Raw genomic sequence first — 21,670 nt, 5'->3', positions numbered from 1 at the left:
AATTTAAGAGCGCGTGGCAAAAGTACTCATACGCGAAATTAAAAGCCTGCTGCGGTGGCCGGGAATCGAACCCGGATCAACTGCTTGGAAGGCAACTATGCTGACCATTACACCACCACCGCACAAGCGAGCGCCGCGCGTCCGCGCTGTGTCGGCTTCCCGCCAGTCGGCAGCGGCCGAAGGTGATCGTACCTGGCAGGCGCATTTCGAGGCAGGCTAGGGGAGCACATCCAGACGCATTCGGACAGCGTATCCGCGCACATTTCGCATCCTTTGGCAAGAGTTGGGCGCCGGCGACGCAAGAGTACGCAGAGGACCGCGTTCTGGCGGCATTTTTAAGCAGTGCAGTGCAGGATTCAGCGTCTGCAGCATCTTTCCCACAGAATGCTACGGCGCTTGACGGCAGTCCCACTTTCCCTTGAGACATCTGCTCGGGAAGCAGCGTCAAGTTACCGCTGGCCCCAGCATCGGTGGTTCGGTGGTAGAATGCTCGCCTGCCACGCGGGCGGCCCGGGTTCGATTCCCGGCCGATGCATCATTTTGCTTTTCCCGCGATGATGCTGCCGCGTGGCTTGAGCGCTTGAGATGCACGATCCACAAGAATGTGTAGCTGGATTTCCCTTGAGAAGGACCGAGAACGCAGCACTCGCGGGTCCCCACTAGGACGCTCGCATCATGTTCTACAGACTAGCGTCGGCCTGGCCTCACAAGTTGCTGGGTCCGGGTGCCTCCGAGGCTCTGAACTTTAACGACAAGGAGTGCTGCCTATCGTTGCAACAGCTGCAGCAGCACCGCAATCAACTGGGCCGGCAGTGCACGTGTAGCAACAGAACACGTTATCCAGGAAGTACAGTGTCTCTACGTCTAATATTGGGTACGGTATTTACCCAGTTTCCAGGACAAGCGGTGCACCCGTGCCTCGGTAGCGCAGTAGGCAGCGCGTAAGTCTCATAATCTTAAGGTCGTGAGTTCGATCCTCACCCGGGGCATTTAACTTTCTGTGACTGATGGTGGTGCTGTTGCTAGGGCGCCAACGTATTTCTTGTTTGTTATCCACAACGTTTCAACGCTTCAGCGGGAAAATGTTTACTTCCTGTTATTGCTACTTACAGCTTCCCTTTTCCTCTTCTCCCAGCAGAGCATGAAGCCAAAAGCATTGCTCTGCGACGTTTGAGGTGCGCGCCTTGCCAGTCAGTATGTGCAAAGATGCTCGCAAAGAGAGAGGGGCGCCGACGCGGCACTCGACACGAAATGCGACAAGCGACCGTACGAACGGTCGAACGAAACGTCCACATCCGGTGTGGTCTAGTGGCTAGGATACCTGGCTTTCACCCAGGAGGCCCGGGTTCGATTCCCGGTACCGGAACGGAATTTTTTCCACACGAATCGTGGCAAGTTTGAGCTGTCCGAGCAGCCGTTTGCCGTCCTGCTCGCAATATAGCTACTGTTTCGTGACCGTCAGCAGAATATAGACTAGGGAAGCAGACACACGACGACCATAGAAATGGTGTATGGCTTCATGCCACCTGTTTCCAGCGTAGGGCTGAGCAACTGCATCTGCCGAGGCCCGTTAGCTCAGTTGGTTAGAGCGTCGTGCTAATAACGCGAAGGTCGTGGGTTCGATCCCCCCACGGGCCACTACTCTTTTACTACTACGAAAAGGCAGCGCCGATTTCAGCTGGCGAGTGTGATGACCAAAAGATCATCACCCTGCGTGGAAGTTGACAGAGGATCCGAACCCGACTCGTCGGGAAGCGCTACAGCATTCACTCGGCAATGGCCATAATATCTTGAATACACTGGTTCTCAACCGATAAAGAGAAAATGAAAGAAAATGTCCGATTGCCGATGCGTAACAACTTTGGCCCTTGTCAGTACTTGGGCGGGTGAGCGCATGGGAACACAGGGCACTATTTGCACTTTTACTTCCTATTTTTGTTTCTCCTTTGTTTTCGGAGCTACAGCCCGATTCGGTCAGGGAGACGCCACCGTGAAATGAAGGGGGCGTGCTGTGTGTCCATCGCCTCGCCTCTCCTTACCTCTCTCAGTCGTTTCTCGTGCTTGTCGTTTTGATAAAGGCCGATTTGAGAGCGTCAGCTCTCGCGTCAGCTGAGCAAAGTCGAGACAAGTCGAGACACGAGACAAGTCGAGACACACTAAGGGCTGGTATGCAGCGAGTAAGAGCGCGAAAAAACAATAATTTAAGAGCGCGTGGCAAAAGTACTCATACGCGAAATTAAAAGCCTGCTGCGGTGGCCGGGAATCGAACCCGGATCAACTGCTTGGAAGGCAACTATGCTGACCATTACACCACCACCGCACAAGCGAGCGCCGCGCGTCCGCGCTGTGTCGGCTTCCCGCCAGTCGGCAGCGGCCGAAGGTGATCGTACCTGGCAGGCGCATTTCGAGGCAGGCTAGGGGAGCACATCCAGACGCATTCGGACAGCGTATCCGCGCACATTTCGCATCCTTTGGCAAGAGTTGGGCGCCGGCGACGCAAGAGTACGCAGAGGACCGCGTTCTGGCGGCATTTTTAAGCAGTGCAGTGCAGGATTCAGCGTCTGCAGCATCTTTCCCACAGAATGCTACGGCGCTTGACGGCAGTCCCACTTTCCCTTGAGACATCTGCTCGGGAAGCAGCGTCAAGTTACCGCTGGCCCCAGCATCGGTGGTTCGGTGGTAGAATGCTCGCCTGCCACGCGGGCGGCCCGGGTTCGATTCCCGGCCGATGCATCATTTTGCTTTTCCCGCGATGATGCTGCCGCGTGGCTTGAGCGCTTGAGATGCACGATCCACAAGAATGTGTAGCTGGATTTCCCTTGAGAAGGACCGAGAACGCAGCACTCGCGGGTCCCCACTAGGACGCTCGCATCATGTTCTACAGACTAGCGTCGGCCTGGCCTCACAAGTTGCTGGGTCCGGGTGCCTCCGAGGCTCTGAACTTTAACGACAAGGAGTGCTGCCTATCGTTGCAACAGCTGCAGCAGCACCGCAATCAACTGGGCCGGCAGTGCACGTGTAGCAACAGAACACGTTATCCAGGAAGTACAGTGTCTCTACGTCTAATATTGGGTACGGTATTTACCCAGTTTCCAGGACAAGCGGTGCACCCGTGCCTCGGTAGCGCAGTAGGCAGCGCGTAAGTCTCATAATCTTAAGGTCGTGAGTTCGATCCTCACCCGGGGCATTTAACTTTCTGTGACTGATGGTGGTGCTGTTGCTAGGGCGCCAACGTATTTCTTGTTTGTTATCCACAACGTTTCAACGCTTCAGCGGGAAAATGTTTACTTCCTGTTATTGCTACTTACAGCTTCCCTTTTCCTCTTCTCCCAGCAGAGCATGAAGCCAAAAGCATTGCTCTGCGACGTTTGAGGTGCGCGCCTTGCCAGTCAGTATGTGCAAAGATGCTCGCAAAGAGAGAGGGGCGCCGACGCGGCACTCGACACGAAATGCGACAAGCGACCGTACGAACGGTCGAACGAAACGTCCACATCCGGTGTGGTCTAGTGGCTAGGATACCTGGCTTTCACCCAGGAGGCCCGGGTTCGATTCCCGGTACCGGAACGGAATTTTTTCCACACGAATCGTGGCAAGTTTGAGCTGTCCGAGCAGCCGTTTGCCGTCCTGCTCGCAATATAGCTACTGTTTCGTGACCGTCAGCAGAATATAGACTAGGGAAGCAGACACACGACGACCATAGAAATGGTGTATGGCTTCATGCCACCTGTTTCCAGCGTAGGGCTGAGCAACTGCATCTGCCGAGGCCCGTTAGCTCAGTTGGTTAGAGCGTCGTGCTACTAACGCGAAGGTCGTGGGTTCGATCCCCCCACGGGCCACTACTCTTTTACTACTACGAAAAGGCAGCGCCGATTTCAGCTGGCGAGTGTGATGACCAAAAGATCATCACCCTGCGTGGAAGTTGACAGAGGATCCGAACCCGACTCGTCGGGAAGCGCTACAGCATTCACTCGGCAATGGCCATAATATCTTGAATACACTGGTTCTCAACCGATAAAGAGAAAATGAAAGAAAATGTCCGATTGCCGATGCGTAACAACTTTGGCCCTTGTCAGTACTTGGGCGGGTGAGCGCATGGGAACACAGGGCACTATTTGCACTTTTACTTCCTATTTTTGTTTCTCCTTTGTTTTCGGAGCTACAGCCCGATTCGGTCAGGGAGACGCCACCGTGAAATGAAGGGGGCGTGCTGTGTGTCCATCGCCTCGCCTCTCCTTACCTCTCTCAGTCGTTTCTCGTGCTTGTCGTTTTGATAAAGGCCGATTTGAGAGCGTCAGCTCTCGCGTCAGCTGAGCAAAGTCGAGACAAGTCGAGACACGAGACAAGTCGAGACACACTAAGGGCTGGTATGCAGCGAGTAAGAGCGCGAAAAAACAATAATTTAAGAGCGCGTGGCAAAAGTACTCATACGCGAAATTAAAAGCCTGCTGCGGTGGCCGGGAATCGAACCCGGATCAACTGCTTGGAAGGCAACTATGCTGACCATTACACCACCACCGCACAAGCGAGCGCCGCGCGTCCGCGCTGTGTCGGCTTCCCGCCAGTCGGCAGCGGCCGAAGGTGATCGTACCTGGCAGGCGCATTTCGAGGCAGGCTAGGGGAGCACATCCAGACGCATTCGGACAGCGTATCCGCGCACATTTCGCATCCTTTGGCAAGAGTTGGGCGCCGGCGACGCAAGAGTACGCAGAGGACCGCGTTCTGGCGGCATTTTTAAGCAGTGCAGTGCAGGATTCAGCGTCTGCAGCATCTTTCCCACAGAATGCTACGGCGCTTGACGGCAGTCCCACTTTCCCTTGAGACATCTGCTCGGGAAGCAGCGTCAAGTTACCGCTGGCCCCAGCATCGGTGGTTCGGTGGTAGAATGCTCGCCTGCCACGCGGGCGGCCCGGGTTCGATTCCCGGCCGATGCATCATTTTGCTTTTCCCGCGATGATGCTGCCGCGTGGCTTGAGCGCTTGAGATGCACGATCCACAAGAATGTGTAGCTGGATTTCCCTTGAGAAGGACCGAGAACGCAGCACTCGCGGGTCCCCACTAGGACGCTCGCATCATGTTCTACAGACTAGCGTCGGCCTGGCCTCACAAGTTGCTGGGTCCGGGTGCCTCCGAGGCTCTGAACTTTAACGACAAGGAGTGCTGCCTATCGTTGCAACAGCTGCAGCAGCACCGCAATCAACTGGGCCGGCAGTGCACGTGTAGCAACAGAACACGTTATCCAGGAAGTACAGTGTCTCTACGTCTAATATTGGGTACGGTATTTACCCAGTTTCCAGGACAAGCGGTGCACCCGTGCCTCGGTAGCGCAGTAGGCAGCGCGTAAGTCTCATAATCTTAAGGTCGTGAGTTCGATCCTCACCCGGGGCATTTAACTTTCTGTGACTGATGGTGGTGCTGTTGCTAGGGCGCCAACGTATTTCTTGTTTGTTATCCACAACGTTTCAACGCTTCAGCGGGAAAATGTTTACTTCCTGTTATTGCTACTTACAGCTTCCCTTTTCCTCTTCTCCCAGCAGAGCATGAAGCCAAAAGCATTGCTCTGCGACGTTTGAGGTGCGCGCCTTGCCAGTCAGTATGTGCAAAGATGCTCGCAAAGAGAGAGGGGCGCCGACGCGGCACTCGACACGAAATGCGACAAGCGACCGTACGAACGGTCGAACGAAACGTCCACATCCGGTGTGGTCTAGTGGCTAGGATACCTGGCTTTCACCCAGGAGGCCCGGGTTCGATTCCCGGTACCGGAACGGAATTTTTTCCACACGAATCGTGGCAAGTTTGAGCTGTCCGAGCAGCCGTTTGCCGTCCTGCTCGCAATATAGCTACTGTTTCGTGACCGTCAGCAGAATATAGACTAGGGAAGCAGACACACGACGACCATAGAAATGGTGTATGGCTTCATGCCACCTGTTTCCAGCGTAGGGCTGAGCAACTGCATCTGCCGAGGCCCGTTAGCTCAGTTGGTTAGAGCGTCGTGCTAATAACGCGAAGGTCGTGGGTTCGATCCCCCCACGGGCCACTACTCTTTTACTACTACGAAAAGGCAGCGCCGATTTCAGCTGGCGAGTGTGATGACCAAAAGATCATCACCCTGCGTGGAAGTTGACAGAGGATCCGAACCCGACTCGTCGGGAAGCGCTACAGCATTCACTCGGCAATGGCCATAATATCTTGAATACACTGGTTCTCAACCGATAAAGAGAAAATGAAAGAAAATGTCCGATTGCCGATGCGTAACAACTTTGGCCCTTGTCAGTACTTGGGCGGGTGAGCGCATGGGAACACAGGGCACTATTTGCACTTTTACTTCCTATTTTTGTTTCTCCTTTGTTTTCGGAGCTACAGCCCGATTCGGTCAGGGAGACGCCACCGTGAAATGAAGGGGGCGTGCTGTGTGTCCATCGCCTCGCCTCTCCTTACCTCTCTCAGTCGTTTCTCGTGCTTGTCGTTTTGATAAAGGCCGATTTGAGAGCGTCAGCTCTCGCGTCAGCTGAGCAAAGTCGAGACAAGTCGAGACACGAGACAAGTCGAGACACACTAAGGGCTGGTATGCAGCGAGTAAGAGCGCGAAAAAACAATAATTTAAGAGCGCGTGGCAAAAGTACTCATACGCGAAATTAAAAGCCTGCTGCGGTGGCCGGGAATCGAACCCGGATCAACTGCTTGGAAGGCAACTATGCTGACCATTACACCACCACCGCACAAGCGAGCGCCGCGCGTCCGCGCTGTGTCGGCTTCCCGCCAGTCGGCAGCGGCCGAAGGTGATCGTACCTGGCAGGCGCATTTCGAGGCAGGCTAGGGGAGCACATCCAGACGCATTCGGACAGCGTATCCGCGCACATTTCGCATCCTTTGGCAAGAGTTGGGCGCCGGCGACGCAAGAGTACGCAGAGGACCGCGTTCTGGCGGCATTTTTAAGCAGTGCAGTGCAGGATTCAGCGTCTGCAGCATCTTTCCCACAGAATGCTACGGCGCTTGACGGCAGTCCCACTTTCCCTTGAGACATCTGCTCGGGAAGCAGCGTCAAGTTACCGCTGGCCCCAGCATCGGTGGTTCGGTGGTAGAATGCTCGCCTGCCACGCGGGCGGCCCGGGTTCGATTCCCGGCCGATGCATCATTTTGCTTTTCCCGCGATGATGCTGCCGCGTGGCTTGAGCGCTTGAGATGCACGATCCACAAGAATGTGTAGCTGGATTTCCCTTGAGAAGGACCGAGAACGCAGCACTCGCGGGTCCCCACTAGGACGCTCGCATCATGTTCTACAGACTAGCGTCGGCCTGGCCTCACAAGTTGCTGGGTCCGGGTGCCTCCGAGGCTCTGAACTTTAACGACAAGGAGTGCTGCCTATCGTTGCAACAGCTGCAGCAGCACCGCAATCAACTGGGCCGGCAGTGCACGTGTAGCAACAGAACACGTTATCCAGGAAGTACAGTGTCTCTACGTCTAATATTGGGTACGGTATTTACCCAGTTTCCAGGACAAGCGGTGCACCCGTGCCTCGGTAGCGCAGTAGGCAGCGCGTAAGTCTCATAATCTTAAGGTCGTGAGTTCGATCCTCACCCGGGGCATTTAACTTTCTGTGACTGATGGTGGTGCTGTTGCTAGGGCGCCAACGTATTTCTTGTTTGTTATCCACAACGTTTCAACGCTTCAGCGGGAAAATGTTTACTTCCTGTTATTGCTACTTACAGCTTCCCTTTTCCTCTTCTCCCAGCAGAGCATGAAGCCAAAAGCATTGCTCTGCGACGTTTGAGGTGCGCGCCTTGCCAGTCAGTATGTGCAAAGATGCTCGCAAAGAGAGAGGGGCGCCGACGCGGCACTCGACACGAAATGCGACAAGCGACCGTACGAACGGTCGAACGAAACGTCCACATCCGCTGTGGTCTAGTGGCTAGGATACCTGGCTTTCACCCAGGAGGCCCGGGTTCGATTCCCGGTACAGGAACGGAATTTTTTCCACACGAATCGTGGCAAGTTTGAGCTGTCCGAGCAGCCGTTTGCCGTCCTGCTCGCAATATAGCTACTGTTTCGTGACCGTCAGCAGAATATAGACTAGGGAAGCAGACACACGACGACCATAGAAATGGTGTATGGCTTCATGCCACCTGTTTCCAGCGTAGGGCTGAGCAACTGCATCTGCCGAGGCCCGTTAGCTCAGTTGGTTAGAGCGTCGTGCTAATAACGCGAAGGTCGTGGGTTCGATCCCCCCACGGGCCACTACTCTTTTACTACTACGAAAAGGCAGCGCCGATTTCAGCTGGCGAGTGTGATGACCAAAAGATCATCACCCTGCGTGGAAGTTGACAGAGGATCCGAACCCGACTCGTCGGGAAGCGCTACAGCATTCACTCGGCAATGGCCATAATATCTTGAATACACTGGTTCTCAACCGATAAAGAGAAAATGAAAGAAAATGTCCGATTGCCGATGCGTAACAACTTTGGCCCTTGTCAGTACTTGGGCGGGTGAGCGCATGGGAACACAGGGCACTATTTGCACTTTTACTTCCTATTTTTGTTTCTCCTTTGTTTTCGGAGCTACAGCCCGATTCGGTCAGGGAGACGCCACCGTGAAATGAAGGGGGCGTGCTGTGTGTCCATCGCCTCGCCTCTCCTTACCTCTCTCAGTCGTTTCTCGTGCTTGTCGTTTTGATAAAGGCCGATTTGAGAGCGTCAGCTCTCGCGTCAGCTGAGCAAAGTCGAGACAAGTCGAGACACGAGACAAGTCGAGACACACTAAGGGCTGGTATGCAGCGAGTAAGAGCGCGAAAAAACAATAATTTAAGAGCGCGTGGCAAAAGTACTCATACGCGAAATTAAAAGCCTGCTGCGGTGGCCGGGAATCGAACCCGGATCAACTGCTTGGAAGGCAACTATGCTGACCATTACACCACCACCGCACAAGCGAGCGCCGCGCGTCCGCGCTGTGTCGGCTTCCCGCCAGTCGGCAGCGGCCGAAGGTGATCGTACCTGGCAGGCGCATTTCGAGGCAGGCTAGGGGAGCACATCCAGACGCATTCGGACAGCGTATCCGCGCACATTTCGCATCCTTTGGCAAGAGTTGGGCGCCGGCGACGCAAGAGTACGCAGAGGACCGCGTTCTGGCGGCATTTTTAAGCAGTGCAGTGCAGGATTCAGCGTCTGCAGCATCTTTCCCACAGAATGCTACGGCGCTTGACGGCAGTCCCACTTTCCCTTGAGACATCTGCTCGGGAAGCAGCGTCAAGTTACCGCTGGCCCCAGCATCGGTGGTTCGGTGGTAGAATGCTCGCCTGCCACGCGGGCGGCCCGGGTTCGATTCCCGGCCGATGCATCATTTTGCTTTTCCCGCGATGATGCTGCCGCGTGGCTTGAGCGCTTGAGATGCACGATCCACAAGAATGTGTAGCTGGATTTCCCTTGAGAAGGACCGAGAACGCAGCACTCGCGGGTCCCCACTGGACGCTCGCATCATGTTCTACAGACTAGCGTCGGCCTGGCCTCACAAGTTGCTGGGTCCGGGTGCCTCCGAGGCTCTGAACTTTAACGACAAGGAGTGCTGCCTATCGTTGCAACAGCTGCAGCAGCACCGCAATCAACTGGGCCGGCAGTGCACGTGTAGCAACAGAACACGTTATCCAGGAAGTACAGTGTCTCTACGTCTAATATTGGGTACGGTATTTACCCAGTTTCCAGGACAAGCGGTGCACCCGTGCCTCGGTAGCGCAGTAGGCAGCGCGTAAGTCTCATAATCTTAAGGTCGTGAGTTCGATCCTCACCCGGGGCATTTAACTTTCTGTGACTGATGGTGGTGCTGTTGCTAGGGCGCCAACGTATTTCTTGTTTGTTATCCACAACGTTTCAACGCTTCAGCGGGAAAATGTTTACTTCCTGTTATTGCTACTTACAGCTTCCCTTTTCCTCTTCTCCCAGCAGAGCATGAAGCCAAAAGCATTGCTCTGCGACGTTTGAGGTGCGCGCCTTGCCAGTCAGTATGTGCAAAGATGCTCGCAAAGAGAGAGGGGCGCCGACGCGGCACTCGACACGAAATGCGACAAGCGACCGTACGAACGGTCGAACGAAACGTCCACATCCGGTGTGGTCTAGTGGCTAGGATACCTGGCTTTCACCCAGGAGGCCCGGGTTCGATTCCCGGTACCGGAACGGAATTTTTTCCACACGAATCGTGGCAAGTTTGAGCTGTCCGAGCAGCCGTTTGCCGTCCTGCTCGCAATATAGCTACTGTTTCGTGACCGTCAGCAGAATATAGACTAGGGAAGCAGACACACGACGACCATAGAAATGGTGTATGGCTTCATGCCACCTGTTTCCAGCGTAGGGCTGAGCAACTGCATCTGCCGAGGCCCGTTAGCTCAGTTGGTTAGAGCGTCGTGCTAATAACGCGAAGGTCGTGGGTTCGATCCCCCCACGGGCCACTACTCTTTTACTACTACGAAAAGGCAGCGCCGATTTCAGCTGGCGAGTGTGATGACCAAAAGATCATCACCCTGCGTGGAAGTTGACAGAGGATCCGAACCCGACTCGTCGGGAAGCGCTACAGCATTCACTCGGCAATGGCCATAATATCTTGAATACACTGGTTCTCAACCGATAAAGAGAAAATGAAAGAAAATGTCCGATTGCCGATGCGTAACAACTTTGGCCCTTGTCAGTACTTGGGCGGGTGAGCGCATGGGAACACAGGGCACTATTTGCACTTTTACTTCCTATTTTTGTTTCTCCTTTGTTTTCGGAGCTACAGCCCGATTCGGTCAGGGAGACGCCACCGTGAAATGAAGGGGGCGTGCTGTGTGTCCATCGCCTCGCCTCTCCTTACCTCTCTCAGTCGTTTCTCGTGCTTGTCGTTTTGATAAAGGCCGATTTGAGAGCGTCAGCTCTCGCGTCAGCTGAGCAAAGTCGAGACAAGTCGAGACACGAGACAAGTCGAGACACACTAAGGGCTGGTATGCAGCGAGTAAGAGCGCGAAAAAACAATAATTTAAGAGCGCGTGGCAAAAGTACTCATACGCGAAATTAAAAGCCTGCTGCGGTGGCCGGGAATCGAACCCGGATCAACTGCTTGGAAGGCAACTATGCTGACCATTACACCACCACCGCACAAGCGAGCGCCGCGCGTCCGCGCTGTGTCGGCTTCCCGCCAGTCGGCAGCGGCCGAAGGTGATCGTACCTGGCAGGCGCATTTCGAGGCAGGCTAGGGGAGCACATCCAGACGCATTCGGACAGCGTATCCGCGCACATTTCGCATCCTTTGGCAAGAGTTGGGCGCCGTCGACGCAAGAGTACGCAGAGGACCGCGTTCTGGCGGCATTTTTAAGCAGTGCAGTGCAGGATTCAGCGTCTGCAGCATCTTTCCCACAGAATGCTACGGCGCTTGACGGCAGTCCCACTTTCCCTTGAGACATCTGCTCGGGAAGCAGCGTCAAGTTACCGCTGGCCCCAGCATCGGTGGTTCAGTGGTAGAATGCTCGCCTGCCACGCGGGCGGCCCGGGTTCGATTCCCGGCCGATGCATCATTTCGCTTTTCCCGCGATGATGCTGCCGCGTGGCTTGAGCGCTTGAGATGCACGATCCACAAGAATGTGTAGCTGGATTTCCCTTGAGAAGGACCGAGAACGCAGCACTCGCGGGTCCCCACTAGGACGCTCGCATCATGTTCTACAGACTAGCGTCGGCCTGGCCTCACAAGTTGCTGGGTCCGGGTGCCTCCGAGGCTCTGAACTTTAACGACAAGGAGTGCTGCCTATCGTTGCAACAGCTGCAGCAGCACCGCAATCAACTGGGCCGGCAGTGCACGTGTAGCAACAGAACACGTTATCCAGGAAGTACAGTGTCTCTACGTCTAATATTGGGTACGGTATTTACCCAGTTTCCAGGACAAGCGGTGCACCCGTGCCTCGGTAGCGCAGTAGGCAGCGCGTAAGTCTCATAATCTTAAGGTCGTGAGTTCGATCCTCACCCGGGGCATTTAACTTTCTGTGACTGATGGTGGTGCTGTTGCTAGGGCGCCAACGTATTTCTTGTTTGTTATCCACAACGTTTCAACGCTTCAGCGGGAAAATGTTTACTTCCTGTTATTGCTACTTACAGCTTCCCTTTTCCTCTTCTCCCAGCAGAGCATGAAGCCAAAAGCATTGCTCTGCGACGTTTGAGGTGCGCGCCTTGCCAGTCAGTATGTGCAAAGATGCTCGCAAAGAGAGAGGGGCGCCGACGCGGCACTCGACACGAAATGCGACAAGCGACCGTACGAACGGTCGAACGAAACGTCCACATCCGGTGTGGTCTAGTGGCTAGGATACCTGGCTTTCACCCAGGAGGCCCGGGTTCGATTCCCGGTACCGGAACGGAATTTTTTCCACACGAATCGTGGCAAGTTTGAGCTGTCCGAGCAGCCGTTTGCCGTCCTGCTCGCAATATAGCTACTGTTTCGTGACCGTCAGCAGAATATAGACTAGGGAAGCAGACACACGACGACCATAGAAATGGTGTATGGCTTCATGCCACCTGTTTCCAGCGTAGGGCTGAGCAACTGCATCTGCCGAGGCCCGTTAGCTCAGTTGGTTAGAGCGTCGTGCTAATAACGCGAAGGTCGTGGGTTCGATCCCCCCACGGGCCACTACTCTTTTACTACTACGAAAAGGCAGCGCCGATTTCAGCTGGCGAGTGTGATGACCAAAAGATCATCACCCTGCGTGGAAGTTGACAGAGGATCCGAACCCGACTCGTCGGGAAGCGCTACAGCATTCACTCGGCAATGGCCATAATATCTTGAATACACTGGTTCTCAACCGATAAAGAGAAAATGAAAGAAAATGTCCGATTGCCGATGCGTAACAACTTTGGCCCTTGTCAGTACTTGGGCGGGTGAGCGCATGGGAACACAGGGCACTATTTGCACTTTTACTTCCTATTTTTGTTTCTCCTTTGTTTTCGGAGCTACAGCCCGATTCGGTCAGGGAGACGCCACCGTGAAATGAAGGGGGCGTGCTGTGTGTCCATCGCCTCGCCTCTCCTTACCTCTCTCAGTCGTTTCTCGTGCTTGTCGTTTTGATAAAGGCCGATTTGAGAGCGTCAGCTCTCGCGTCAGCTGAGCAAAGTCGAGACAAGTCGAGACACGAGACAAGTCGAGACACACTAAGGGCTGGTATGCAGCGAGTAAGAGCGCGAAAAAACAATAATTTAAGAGCGCGTGGCAAAAGTACTCATACGCGAAATTAAAAGCCTGCTGCGGTGGCCGGGAATCGAACCCGGATCAACTGCTTGGAAGGCAACTATGCTGACCATTACACCACCACCGCACAAGCGAGCGCCGCGCGTCCGCGCTGTGTCGGCTTCCCGCCAGTCGGCAGCGGCCGAAGGTGATCGTACCTGGCAGGCGCATTTCGAGGCAGGCTAGGGGAGCACATCCAGACGCATTCGGACAGCGTATCCGCGCACATTTCGCATCCTTTGGCAAGAGTTGGGCGCCGTCGACGCAAGAGTACGCAGAGGACCGCGTTCTGGCGGCATTTTTAAGCAGTGCAGTGCAGGATTCAGCGTCTGCAGCATCTTTCCCACAGAATGCTACGGCGCTTGACGGCAGTCCCACTTTCCCTTGAGACATCTGCTCGGGAAGCAGCGTCAAGTTACCGCTGGCCCCAGCATCGGTGGTTCAGTGGTAGAATGCTCGCCTGCCACGCGGGCGGCCCGGGTTCGATTCCCGGCCGATGCATCATTTCGCTTTTCCCGCGATGATGCTGCCGCGTGGCTTGAGCGCTTGAGATGCACGATCCACAAGAATGTGTAGCTGGATTTCCCTTGAGAAGGACCGAGAACGCAGCACTCGCGGGTCCCCACTAGGACGCTCGCATCATGTTCTACAGACTAGCGTCGGCCTGGCCTCACAAGTTGCTGGGTCCGGGTGCCTCCGAGGCTCTGAACTTTAACGACAAGGAGTGCTGCCTATCGTTGCAACAGCTGCAGCAGCACCGCAATCAACTGGGCCGGCAGTGCACGTGTAGCAACAGAACACGTTATCCAGGAAGTACAGTGTCTCTACGTCTAATATTGGGTACGGTATTTACCCAGTTTCCAGGACAAGCGGTGCACCCGTGCCTCGGTAGCGCAGTAGGCAGCGCGTAAGTCTCATAATCTTAAGGTCGTGAGTTCGATCCTCACCCGGGGCATTTAACTTTCTGTGACTGATGGTGGTGCTGTTGCTAGGGCGCCAACGTATTTCTTGTTTGTTATCCACAACGTTTCAACGCTTCAGCGGGAAAATGTTTACTTCCTGTTATTGCTACTTACAGCTTCCCTTTTCCTCTTCTCCCAGCAGAGCATGAAGCCAAAAGCATTGCTCTGCGACGTTTGAGGTGCGCGCCTTGCCAGTCAGTATGTGCAAAGATGCTCGCAAAGAGAGAGGGGCGCCGACGCGGCACTCGACACGAAATGCGACAAGCGACCGTACGAACGGTCGAACGAAACGTCCACATCCGGTGTGGTCTAGTGGCTAGGATACCTGGCTTTCACCCAGGAGGCCCGGGTTCGATTCCCGGTACCGGAACGGAATTTTTTCCACACGAATCGTGGCAAGTTTGAGCTGTCCGAGCAGCCGTTTGCCGTCCTGCTCGCAATATAGCTACTGTTTCGTGACCGTCAGCAGAATATAGACTAGGGAAGCAGACACACGACGACCATAGAAATGGTGTATGGCTTCATGCCACCTGTTTCCAGCGTAGGGCTGAGCAACTGCATCTGCCGAGGCCCGTTAGCTCAGTTGGTTAGAGCGTCGTGCTAATAACGCGAAGGTCGTGGGTTCGATCCCCCCACGGGCCACTACTCTTTTACTACTACGAAAAGGCAGCGCCGATTTCAGCTGGCGAGTGTGATGACCAAAAGATCATCACCCTGCGTGGAAGTTGACAGAGGATCCGAACCCGACTCGTCGGGAAGCGCTACAGCATTCACTCGGCAATGGCCATAATATCTTGAATACACTGGTTCTCAACCGATAAAGAGAAAATGAAAGAAAATGTCCGATTGCCGATGCGTAACAACTTTGGCCCTTGTCAGTACTTGGGCGGGTGAGCGCATGGGAACACAGGGCACTATTTGCACTTTTACTTCCTATTTTTGTTTCTCCTTTGTTTTCGGAGCTACAGCCCGATTCGGTCAGGGAGACGCCACCGTGAAATGAAGGGGGCGTGCTGTGTGTCCATCGCCTCGCCTCTCCTTACCTCTCTCAGTCGTTTCTCGTGCTTGTCGTTTTGATAAAGGCCGATTTGAGAGCGTCAGCTCTCGCGTCAGCTGAGCAAAGTCGAGACAAGTCGAGACACGAGACAAGTCGAGACACACTAAGGGCTGGTATGCAGCGAGTAAGAGCGCGAAAAAACAATAATTTAAGAGCGCGTGGCAAAAGTACTCATACGCGAAATTAAAAGCCTGCTGCGGTGGCCGGGAATCGAACCCGGATCAACTGCTTGGAAGGCAACTATGCTGACCATTACACCACCACCGCACAAGCGAGCGCCGCGCGTCCGCGCTGTGTCGGCTTCCCGCCAGTCGGCAGCGGCCGAAGGTGATCGTACCTGGCAGGCGCATTTCGAGGCAGGCTAGGGGAGCACATCCAGACGCATTCGGACAGCGTATCCGCGCACATTTCGCATCCTTTGGCAAGAGTTGGGCGCCGTCGACGCAAGAGTACGCAGAGGACCGCGTTCTGGCGGCATTTTTAAGCAGTGCAGTGCAGGATTCAGCGTCTGCAGCATCTTTCCCACAGAATGCTACGGCGCTTGACGGCAGTCCCACTTTCCCTTGAGACATCTGCTCGGGAAGCAGCGTCAAGTTACCGCTGGCCCCAGCATCGGTGGTTCAGTGGTAGAATGCTCGCCTGCCACGCGGGCGGCCCGGGTTCGATTCCCGGCCGATGCATCATTTCGCTTTTCCCGCGATGATGCTGCCGCGTGGCTTGAGCGCTTGAGATGCACGATCCACAAGAATGTGTAGCTGGATTTCCCTTGAGAAGGACCGAGAACGCAGCACTCGCGGGTCCCCACTAGGACGCTCGCATCATGTTCTACAGACTAGCGTCGGCCTGGCCTCACAAGTTGCTGGGTCCGGGTGCCTCCGAGGCTCTGAACTTTAACGACAAGGAGTGCTGCCTATCGTTGCAACAGCTGCAGCAGCACCGCAATCAACTGGGCCGGCAGTGCACGTGTAGCAACAGAACACGTTATCCAGGAAGTACAGTGTCTCTACGTCTAATATTGGGTACGGTATTTACCCAGTTTCCAGGACAAGCGGTGCACCCGTGCCTCGGTAGCGCAGTAGGCAGCGCGTAAGTCTCATAATCTTAAGGTCGTGAGTTCGATCCTCACCCGGGGCATTTAACTTTCTGTGACTGATGGTGGTGCTGTTGCTAGGGCGCCAACGTATTTCTTGTTTGTTATCCACAACGTTTCAACGCTTCAGCGGGAAAATGTTTACTTCCTGTTATTGCTACTTACAGCTTCCCTTTTCCTCTTCTCCCAGCAGAGCATGAAGCCAAAAGCATTGCTCTGCGACGTTTGAGGTGCGCGCCTTGCCAGTCAGTATGTGCAAAGATGCTCGCAAAGAGAGAGGGGCGCCGACGCGGCACTCGACACGAAATGCGACAAGCGACCGTACGAACGGTCGAACGAAACGTCCACATCCGGTGTGGTCTAGTGGCTAGGATACCTGGCTTTCACCCAGGAGGCCCGGGTTCGATTCCCGGTACCGGAACGGAATTTTTTCCACACGAATCGTGGCAAGTTTGAGCTGTCCGAGCAGCCGTTTGCCGTCCTGCTCGCAATATAGCTACTGTTTCGTGACCGTCAGCAGAATATAGACTAGGGAAGCAGACACACGACGACCATAGAAATGGTGTATGGCTTCATGCCACCTGTTTCCAGCGTAGGGCTGAGCAACTGCATCTGCCGAGGCCCGTTAGCTCAGTTGGTTAGAGCGTCGTGCTAATAACGCGAAGGTCGTGGGTTCGATCCCCCCACGGGCCACTACTCTTTTACTACTACGAAAAGGCAGCGCCGATTTCAGCTGGCGAGTGTGATGACCAAAAGATCATCACCCTGCGTGGAAGTTGACAGAGGATCCGAACCCGACTCGTCGGGAAGCGCTACAGCATTCACTCGGCAATGGCCATAATATCTTGAATACACTGGTTCTCAACCGATAAAGAGAAAATGAAAGAAAATGTCCGATTGCCGATGCGTAACAACTTTGGCCCTTGTCAGTACTTGGGCGGGTGAGCGCATGGGAACACAGGGCACTATTTGCACTTTTACTTCCTATTTTTGTTTCTCCTTTGTTTTCGGAGCTACAGCCCGATTCGGTCAGGGAGACGCCACCGTGAAATGAAGGGGGCGTGCTGTGTGTCCATCGCCTCGCCTCTCCTTACCTCTCTCAGTCGTTTCTCGTGCTTGTCGTTTTGATAAAGGCCGATTTGAGAGCGTCAGCTCTCGCGTCAGCTGAGCAAAGTCGAGACAAGTCGAGACACGAGACAAGTCGAGACACACTAAGGGCTGGTATGCAGCGAGTAAGAGCGCGAAAAAACAATAATTTAAGAGCGCGTGGCAAAAGTACTCATACGCGAAATTAAAAGCCTGCTGCGGTGGCCGGGAATCGAACCCGGATCAACTGCTTGGAAGGCAACTATGCTGACCATTACACCACCACCGCACAAGCGAGCGCCGCGCGTCCGCGCTGTGTCGGCTTCCCGCCAGTCGGCAGCGGCCGAAGGTGATCGTACCTGGCAGGCGCATTTCGAGGCAGGCTAGGGGAGCACATCCAGACGCATTCGGACAGCGTATCCGCGCACATTTCGCATCCTTTGGCAAGAGTTGGGCGCCGTCGACGCAAGAGTACGCAGAGGACCGCGTTCTGGCGGCATTTTTAAGCAGTGCAGTGCAGGATTCAGCGTCTGCAGCATCTTTCCCACAGAATGCTACGGCGCTTGACGGCAGTCCCACTTTCCCTTGAGACATCTGCTCGGGAAGCAGCGTCAAGTTACCGCTGGCCCCAGCATCGGTGGTTCAGTGGTAGAATGCTCGCCTGCCACGCGGGCGGCCCGGGTTCGATTCCCGGCCGATGCATCATTTCGCTTTTCCCGCGATGATGCTGCCGCGTGGCTTGAGCGCTTGAGATGCACGATCCACAAGAATGTGTAGCTGGATTTCCCTTGAGAAGGACCGAGAACGCAGCACTCGCGGGTCCCCACTAGGACGCTCGCATCATGTTCTACAGACTAGCGTCGGCCTGGCCTCACAAGTTGCTGGGTCCGGGTGCCTCCGAGGCTCTGAACTTTAACGACAAGGAGTGCTGCCTATCGTTGCAACAGCTGCAGCAGCACCGCAATCAACTGGGCCGGCAGTGCACGTGTAGCAACAGAACACGTTATCCAGGAAGTACAGTGTCTCTACGTCTAATATTGGGTACGGTATTTACCCAGTTTCCAGGACAAGCGGTGCACCCGTGCCTCGGTAGCGCAGTAGGCAGCGCGTAAGTCTCATAATCTTAAGGTCGTGAGTTCGATCCTCACCCGGGGCATTTAACTTTCTGTGACTGATGGTGGTGCTGTTGCTAGGGCGCCAACGTATTTCTTGTTTGTTATCCACAACGTTTCAACGCTTCAGCGGGAAAATGTTTACTTCCTGTTATTGCTACTTACAGCTTCCCTTTTCCTCTTCTCCCAGCAGAGCATGAAGCCAAAAGCATTGCTCTGCGACGTTTGAGGTGCGCGCCTTGCCAGTCAGTATGTGCAAAGATGCTCGCAAAGAGAGAGGGGCGCCGACGCGGCACTCGACACGAAATGCGACAAGCGACCGTACGAACGGTCGAACGAAACGTCCACATCCGGTGTGGTCTAGTGGCTAGGATACCTGGCTTTCACCCAGGAGGCCCGGGTTCGATTCCCGGTACCGGAACGGAATTTTTTCCACACGAATCGTGGCAAGTTTGAGCTGTCCGAGCAGCCGTTTGCCGTCCTGCTCGCAATATAGCTACTGTTTCGTGACCGTCAGCAGAATATAGACTAGGGAAGCAGACACACGACGACCATAGAAATGGTGTATGGCTTCATGCCACCTGTTTCCAGCGTAGGGCTGAGCAACTGCATCTGCCGAGGCCCGTTAGCTCAGTTGGTTAGAGCGTCGTGCTAATAACGCGAAGGTCGTGGGTTCGATCCCCCCACGGGCCACTACTCTTTTACTACTACGAAAAGGCAGCGCCGATTTCAGCTGGCGAGTGTGATGACCAAAAGATCATCACCCTGCGTGGAAGTTGACAGAGGATCCGAACCCGACTCGTCGGGAAGCGCTACAGCATTCACTCGGCAATGGCCATAATATCTTGAATACACTGGTTCTCAACCGATAAAGAGAAAATGAAAGAAAATGTCCGATTGCCGATGCGTAACAACTTTGGCCCTTGTCAGTACTTGGGCGGGTGAGCGCATGGGAACACAGGGCACTATTTGCACTTTTACTTCCTATTTTTGTTTCTCCTTTGTTTTCGGAGCTACAGCCCGATTCGGTCAGGGAGACGCCACCGTGAAATGAAGGGGGCGTGCTGTGTGTCCATCGCCTCGCCTCTCCTTACCTCTCTCAGTCGTTTCTCGTGCTTGTCGTTTTGATAAAGGCCGATTTGAGAGCGTCAGCTCTCGCGTCAGCTGAGCAAAGTCGAGACAAGTCGAGACACGAGACAAGTCGAGACACACTAAGGGCTGGTATGCAGCGAGTAAGAGCGCGAAAAAACAATAATTTAAGAGCGCGTGGCAAAAGTACTCATACGCGAAATTAAAAGCCTGCTGCGGTGGCCGGGAATCGAACCCGGATCAACTGCTTGGAAGGCAACTATGCTGACCATTACACCACCACCGCACAAGCGAGCGCCGCGCGTCCGCGCTGTGTCGGCTTCCCGCCAGTCGGCAGCGGCCGAAGGTGATCGTACCTGGCAGGCGCATTTCGAGGCAGGCTAGGGGAGCACATCCAGACGCATTCGGACAGCGTATCCGCGCACATTTCGCATCCTTTGGCAAGAGTTGGGCGCCGTCGACGCAAGAGTACGCAGAGGACCGCGTTCTGGCGGCATTTTTAAGCAGTGCAGTGCAGGATTCAGCGTCTGCAGCATCTTTCCCACAGAATGCTACGGCGCTTGACGGCAGTCCCACTTTCCCTTGAGACATCTGCTCGGGAAGCAGCGTCAAGTTACCGCTGGCCCCAGCATCGGTGGTTCAGTGGTAGAATGCTCGCCTGCCACGCGGGCGGCCCGGGTTCGATTCCCGGCCGATGCATCATTTCGCTTTTCCCGCGATGATGCTGCCGCGTGGCTTGAGCGCTTGAGATGCACGATCCACAAGAATGTGTAGCTGGATTTCCCTTGAGAAGGACCGAGAACGCAGCACTCGCGGGTCCCCACTAGGACGCTCGCATCATGTTCTACAGACTAGCGTCGGCCTGGCCTCACAAGTTGCTGGGTCCGGGTGCCTCCGAGGCTCTGAACTTTAACGACAAGGAGTGCTGCCTATCGTTGCAACAGCTGCAGCAGCACCGCAATCAACTGGGCCGGCAGTGCACGTGTAGCAACAGAACACGTTATCCAGGAAGTACAGTGTCTCTACGTCTAATATTGGGTACGGTATTTACCCAGTTTCCAGGACAAGCGGTGCACCCGTGCCTCGGTAGCGCAGTAGGCAGCGCGTAAGTCTCATAATCTTAAGGTCGTGAGTTCGATCCTCACCCGGGGCATTTAACTTTCTGTGACTGATGGTGGTGCTGTTGCTAGGGCGCCAACGTATTTCTTGTTTGTTATCCACAACGTTTCAACGCTTCAGCGGGAAAATGTTTACTTCCTGTTATTGCTACTTACAGCTTCCCTTTTCCTCTTCTCCCAGCAGAGCATGAAGCCAAAAGCATTGCTCTGCGACGTTTGAGGTGCGCGCCTTGCCAGTCAGTATGTGCAAAGATGCTCGCAAAGAGAGAGGGGCGCCGACGCGGCACTCGACACGAAATGCGACAAGCGACCGTACGAACGGTCGAACGAAACGTCCACATCCGGTGTGGTCTAGTGGCTAGGATACCTGGCTTTCACCCAGGAGGCCCGGGTTCGATTCCCGGTACCGGAACGGAATTTTTTCCACACGAATCGTGGCAAGTTTGAGCTGTCCGAGCAGCCGTTTGCCGTCCTGCTCGCAATATAGCTACTGTTTCGTGACCGTCAGCAGAATATAGACTAGGGAAGCAGACACACGACGACCATAGAAATGGTGTATGGCTTCATGCCACCTGTTTCCAGCGTAGGGCTGAGCAACTGCATCTGCCGAGGCCCGTTAGCTCAGTTGGTTAGAGCGTCGTGCTAATAACGCGAAGGTCGTGGGTTCGATCCCCCCACGGGCCACTACTCTTTTACTACTACGAAAAGGCAGCGCCGATTTCAGCTGGCGAGTGTGATGACCAAAAGATCATCACCCTGCGTGGAAGTTGACAGAGGATCCGAACCCGACTCGTCGGGAAGCGCTACAGCATTCACTCGGCAATGGCCATAATATCTTGAATACACTGGTTCTCAACCGATAAAGAGAAAATGAAAGAAAATGTCCGATTGCCGATGCGTAACAACTTTGGCCCTTGTCAGTACTTGGGCGGGTG

General features: G+C 54.7%; 50 non-coding genes across 50 annotated transcripts; 40 read left to right on the top strand and 10 right to left on the bottom strand.

The window, feature by feature from the left end:
- Positions 1–50: 50 nt before the first annotated feature.
- Positions 51–122, bottom strand: Trnag-ucc (transfer RNA glycine (anticodon UCC)). Its single transcript has one exon. It is a non-coding gene; the product is annotated as a tRNA-Gly (tRNA).
- Positions 123–464: 342 nt separating this feature from the next.
- On the top strand, positions 465–535 carry Trnag-gcc (transfer RNA glycine (anticodon GCC)). Its single transcript has one exon. It is a non-coding gene; the product is annotated as a tRNA-Gly (tRNA).
- Positions 536–916: 381 nt separating this feature from the next.
- Trnam-cau (transfer RNA methionine (anticodon CAU)) lies at positions 917–989 on the top strand. The gene has a single exon. It is a non-coding gene; the product is annotated as a tRNA-Met (tRNA).
- A 305-nt stretch (positions 990–1,294) lies between these two features.
- Trnae-uuc (transfer RNA glutamic acid (anticodon UUC)) lies at positions 1,295–1,366 on the top strand. The gene has a single exon. It is a non-coding gene; the product is annotated as a tRNA-Glu (tRNA).
- A 198-nt stretch (positions 1,367–1,564) lies between these two features.
- Positions 1,565–1,638, top strand: Trnai-aau (transfer RNA isoleucine (anticodon AAU)). Its single transcript has one exon. It is a non-coding gene; the product is annotated as a tRNA-Ile (tRNA).
- A 610-nt stretch (positions 1,639–2,248) lies between these two features.
- Positions 2,249–2,320, bottom strand: Trnag-ucc (transfer RNA glycine (anticodon UCC)). The gene has a single exon. It is a non-coding gene; the product is annotated as a tRNA-Gly (tRNA).
- Positions 2,321–2,662: 342 nt separating this feature from the next.
- On the top strand, positions 2,663–2,733 carry Trnag-gcc (transfer RNA glycine (anticodon GCC)). The gene has a single exon. It is a non-coding gene; the product is annotated as a tRNA-Gly (tRNA).
- A 381-nt stretch (positions 2,734–3,114) lies between these two features.
- Trnam-cau (transfer RNA methionine (anticodon CAU)) lies at positions 3,115–3,187 on the top strand. Its single transcript has one exon. It is a non-coding gene; the product is annotated as a tRNA-Met (tRNA).
- Positions 3,188–3,492: 305 nt separating this feature from the next.
- Positions 3,493–3,564, top strand: Trnae-uuc (transfer RNA glutamic acid (anticodon UUC)). The gene has a single exon. It is a non-coding gene; the product is annotated as a tRNA-Glu (tRNA).
- A 198-nt stretch (positions 3,565–3,762) lies between these two features.
- On the top strand, positions 3,763–3,836 carry Trnas-acu (transfer RNA serine (anticodon ACU)). Its single transcript has one exon. It is a non-coding gene; the product is annotated as a tRNA-Ser (tRNA).
- A 610-nt stretch (positions 3,837–4,446) lies between these two features.
- Positions 4,447–4,518, bottom strand: Trnag-ucc (transfer RNA glycine (anticodon UCC)). The gene has a single exon. It is a non-coding gene; the product is annotated as a tRNA-Gly (tRNA).
- A 342-nt stretch (positions 4,519–4,860) lies between these two features.
- On the top strand, positions 4,861–4,931 carry Trnag-gcc (transfer RNA glycine (anticodon GCC)). The gene has a single exon. It is a non-coding gene; the product is annotated as a tRNA-Gly (tRNA).
- Positions 4,932–5,312: 381 nt separating this feature from the next.
- Positions 5,313–5,385, top strand: Trnam-cau (transfer RNA methionine (anticodon CAU)). Its single transcript has one exon. It is a non-coding gene; the product is annotated as a tRNA-Met (tRNA).
- Positions 5,386–5,690: 305 nt separating this feature from the next.
- Trnae-uuc (transfer RNA glutamic acid (anticodon UUC)) lies at positions 5,691–5,762 on the top strand. The gene has a single exon. It is a non-coding gene; the product is annotated as a tRNA-Glu (tRNA).
- A 198-nt stretch (positions 5,763–5,960) lies between these two features.
- On the top strand, positions 5,961–6,034 carry Trnai-aau (transfer RNA isoleucine (anticodon AAU)). Its single transcript has one exon. It is a non-coding gene; the product is annotated as a tRNA-Ile (tRNA).
- Positions 6,035–6,644: 610 nt separating this feature from the next.
- Positions 6,645–6,716, bottom strand: Trnag-ucc (transfer RNA glycine (anticodon UCC)). The gene has a single exon. It is a non-coding gene; the product is annotated as a tRNA-Gly (tRNA).
- A 342-nt stretch (positions 6,717–7,058) lies between these two features.
- On the top strand, positions 7,059–7,129 carry Trnag-gcc (transfer RNA glycine (anticodon GCC)). The gene has a single exon. It is a non-coding gene; the product is annotated as a tRNA-Gly (tRNA).
- Positions 7,130–7,510: 381 nt separating this feature from the next.
- On the top strand, positions 7,511–7,583 carry Trnam-cau (transfer RNA methionine (anticodon CAU)). The gene has a single exon. It is a non-coding gene; the product is annotated as a tRNA-Met (tRNA).
- A 305-nt stretch (positions 7,584–7,888) lies between these two features.
- Positions 7,889–7,960, top strand: Trnae-uuc (transfer RNA glutamic acid (anticodon UUC)). The gene has a single exon. It is a non-coding gene; the product is annotated as a tRNA-Glu (tRNA).
- A 198-nt stretch (positions 7,961–8,158) lies between these two features.
- On the top strand, positions 8,159–8,232 carry Trnai-aau (transfer RNA isoleucine (anticodon AAU)). The gene has a single exon. It is a non-coding gene; the product is annotated as a tRNA-Ile (tRNA).
- Positions 8,233–8,842: 610 nt separating this feature from the next.
- Positions 8,843–8,914, bottom strand: Trnag-ucc (transfer RNA glycine (anticodon UCC)). The gene has a single exon. It is a non-coding gene; the product is annotated as a tRNA-Gly (tRNA).
- A 342-nt stretch (positions 8,915–9,256) lies between these two features.
- On the top strand, positions 9,257–9,327 carry Trnag-gcc (transfer RNA glycine (anticodon GCC)). The gene has a single exon. It is a non-coding gene; the product is annotated as a tRNA-Gly (tRNA).
- A 380-nt stretch (positions 9,328–9,707) lies between these two features.
- Positions 9,708–9,780, top strand: Trnam-cau (transfer RNA methionine (anticodon CAU)). Its single transcript has one exon. It is a non-coding gene; the product is annotated as a tRNA-Met (tRNA).
- A 305-nt stretch (positions 9,781–10,085) lies between these two features.
- On the top strand, positions 10,086–10,157 carry Trnae-uuc (transfer RNA glutamic acid (anticodon UUC)). Its single transcript has one exon. It is a non-coding gene; the product is annotated as a tRNA-Glu (tRNA).
- A 198-nt stretch (positions 10,158–10,355) lies between these two features.
- On the top strand, positions 10,356–10,429 carry Trnai-aau (transfer RNA isoleucine (anticodon AAU)). Its single transcript has one exon. It is a non-coding gene; the product is annotated as a tRNA-Ile (tRNA).
- Positions 10,430–11,039: 610 nt separating this feature from the next.
- On the bottom strand, positions 11,040–11,111 carry Trnag-ucc (transfer RNA glycine (anticodon UCC)). The gene has a single exon. It is a non-coding gene; the product is annotated as a tRNA-Gly (tRNA).
- Positions 11,112–11,453: 342 nt separating this feature from the next.
- On the top strand, positions 11,454–11,524 carry Trnag-gcc (transfer RNA glycine (anticodon GCC)). Its single transcript has one exon. It is a non-coding gene; the product is annotated as a tRNA-Gly (tRNA).
- A 381-nt stretch (positions 11,525–11,905) lies between these two features.
- On the top strand, positions 11,906–11,978 carry Trnam-cau (transfer RNA methionine (anticodon CAU)). The gene has a single exon. It is a non-coding gene; the product is annotated as a tRNA-Met (tRNA).
- Positions 11,979–12,283: 305 nt separating this feature from the next.
- Trnae-uuc (transfer RNA glutamic acid (anticodon UUC)) lies at positions 12,284–12,355 on the top strand. The gene has a single exon. It is a non-coding gene; the product is annotated as a tRNA-Glu (tRNA).
- A 198-nt stretch (positions 12,356–12,553) lies between these two features.
- Positions 12,554–12,627, top strand: Trnai-aau (transfer RNA isoleucine (anticodon AAU)). Its single transcript has one exon. It is a non-coding gene; the product is annotated as a tRNA-Ile (tRNA).
- A 610-nt stretch (positions 12,628–13,237) lies between these two features.
- On the bottom strand, positions 13,238–13,309 carry Trnag-ucc (transfer RNA glycine (anticodon UCC)). The gene has a single exon. It is a non-coding gene; the product is annotated as a tRNA-Gly (tRNA).
- Positions 13,310–13,651: 342 nt separating this feature from the next.
- On the top strand, positions 13,652–13,722 carry Trnag-gcc (transfer RNA glycine (anticodon GCC)). The gene has a single exon. It is a non-coding gene; the product is annotated as a tRNA-Gly (tRNA).
- Positions 13,723–14,103: 381 nt separating this feature from the next.
- Trnam-cau (transfer RNA methionine (anticodon CAU)) lies at positions 14,104–14,176 on the top strand. The gene has a single exon. It is a non-coding gene; the product is annotated as a tRNA-Met (tRNA).
- A 305-nt stretch (positions 14,177–14,481) lies between these two features.
- On the top strand, positions 14,482–14,553 carry Trnae-uuc (transfer RNA glutamic acid (anticodon UUC)). Its single transcript has one exon. It is a non-coding gene; the product is annotated as a tRNA-Glu (tRNA).
- A 198-nt stretch (positions 14,554–14,751) lies between these two features.
- Positions 14,752–14,825, top strand: Trnai-aau (transfer RNA isoleucine (anticodon AAU)). The gene has a single exon. It is a non-coding gene; the product is annotated as a tRNA-Ile (tRNA).
- Positions 14,826–15,435: 610 nt separating this feature from the next.
- On the bottom strand, positions 15,436–15,507 carry Trnag-ucc (transfer RNA glycine (anticodon UCC)). Its single transcript has one exon. It is a non-coding gene; the product is annotated as a tRNA-Gly (tRNA).
- A 342-nt stretch (positions 15,508–15,849) lies between these two features.
- Trnag-gcc (transfer RNA glycine (anticodon GCC)) lies at positions 15,850–15,920 on the top strand. Its single transcript has one exon. It is a non-coding gene; the product is annotated as a tRNA-Gly (tRNA).
- A 381-nt stretch (positions 15,921–16,301) lies between these two features.
- On the top strand, positions 16,302–16,374 carry Trnam-cau (transfer RNA methionine (anticodon CAU)). The gene has a single exon. It is a non-coding gene; the product is annotated as a tRNA-Met (tRNA).
- A 305-nt stretch (positions 16,375–16,679) lies between these two features.
- On the top strand, positions 16,680–16,751 carry Trnae-uuc (transfer RNA glutamic acid (anticodon UUC)). Its single transcript has one exon. It is a non-coding gene; the product is annotated as a tRNA-Glu (tRNA).
- Positions 16,752–16,949: 198 nt separating this feature from the next.
- On the top strand, positions 16,950–17,023 carry Trnai-aau (transfer RNA isoleucine (anticodon AAU)). Its single transcript has one exon. It is a non-coding gene; the product is annotated as a tRNA-Ile (tRNA).
- A 610-nt stretch (positions 17,024–17,633) lies between these two features.
- Trnag-ucc (transfer RNA glycine (anticodon UCC)) lies at positions 17,634–17,705 on the bottom strand. The gene has a single exon. It is a non-coding gene; the product is annotated as a tRNA-Gly (tRNA).
- A 342-nt stretch (positions 17,706–18,047) lies between these two features.
- Positions 18,048–18,118, top strand: Trnag-gcc (transfer RNA glycine (anticodon GCC)). Its single transcript has one exon. It is a non-coding gene; the product is annotated as a tRNA-Gly (tRNA).
- A 381-nt stretch (positions 18,119–18,499) lies between these two features.
- On the top strand, positions 18,500–18,572 carry Trnam-cau (transfer RNA methionine (anticodon CAU)). Its single transcript has one exon. It is a non-coding gene; the product is annotated as a tRNA-Met (tRNA).
- Positions 18,573–18,877: 305 nt separating this feature from the next.
- Positions 18,878–18,949, top strand: Trnae-uuc (transfer RNA glutamic acid (anticodon UUC)). Its single transcript has one exon. It is a non-coding gene; the product is annotated as a tRNA-Glu (tRNA).
- Positions 18,950–19,147: 198 nt separating this feature from the next.
- On the top strand, positions 19,148–19,221 carry Trnai-aau (transfer RNA isoleucine (anticodon AAU)). Its single transcript has one exon. It is a non-coding gene; the product is annotated as a tRNA-Ile (tRNA).
- Positions 19,222–19,831: 610 nt separating this feature from the next.
- On the bottom strand, positions 19,832–19,903 carry Trnag-ucc (transfer RNA glycine (anticodon UCC)). The gene has a single exon. It is a non-coding gene; the product is annotated as a tRNA-Gly (tRNA).
- A 342-nt stretch (positions 19,904–20,245) lies between these two features.
- On the top strand, positions 20,246–20,316 carry Trnag-gcc (transfer RNA glycine (anticodon GCC)). Its single transcript has one exon. It is a non-coding gene; the product is annotated as a tRNA-Gly (tRNA).
- Positions 20,317–20,697: 381 nt separating this feature from the next.
- Positions 20,698–20,770, top strand: Trnam-cau (transfer RNA methionine (anticodon CAU)). The gene has a single exon. It is a non-coding gene; the product is annotated as a tRNA-Met (tRNA).
- Positions 20,771–21,075: 305 nt separating this feature from the next.
- Trnae-uuc (transfer RNA glutamic acid (anticodon UUC)) lies at positions 21,076–21,147 on the top strand. The gene has a single exon. It is a non-coding gene; the product is annotated as a tRNA-Glu (tRNA).
- A 198-nt stretch (positions 21,148–21,345) lies between these two features.
- Trnai-aau (transfer RNA isoleucine (anticodon AAU)) lies at positions 21,346–21,419 on the top strand. The gene has a single exon. It is a non-coding gene; the product is annotated as a tRNA-Ile (tRNA).
- The last annotated feature ends 251 nt before the right edge of the window (positions 21,420–21,670 follow it).

Source organism: Schistocerca serialis, unplaced genomic scaffold (assembly GCF_023864345.2).
Source record: "Schistocerca serialis cubense isolate TAMUIC-IGC-003099 unplaced genomic scaffold, iqSchSeri2.2 HiC_scaffold_737, whole genome shotgun sequence".
In the NCBI taxonomy this organism is placed as follows: domain Eukaryota; kingdom Metazoa; phylum Arthropoda; class Insecta; order Orthoptera; family Acrididae; genus Schistocerca; species Schistocerca serialis.
Note: the sequence above shows the minus strand (reverse complement) of the source record. Positions and strands in the feature narration are given on the sequence as shown.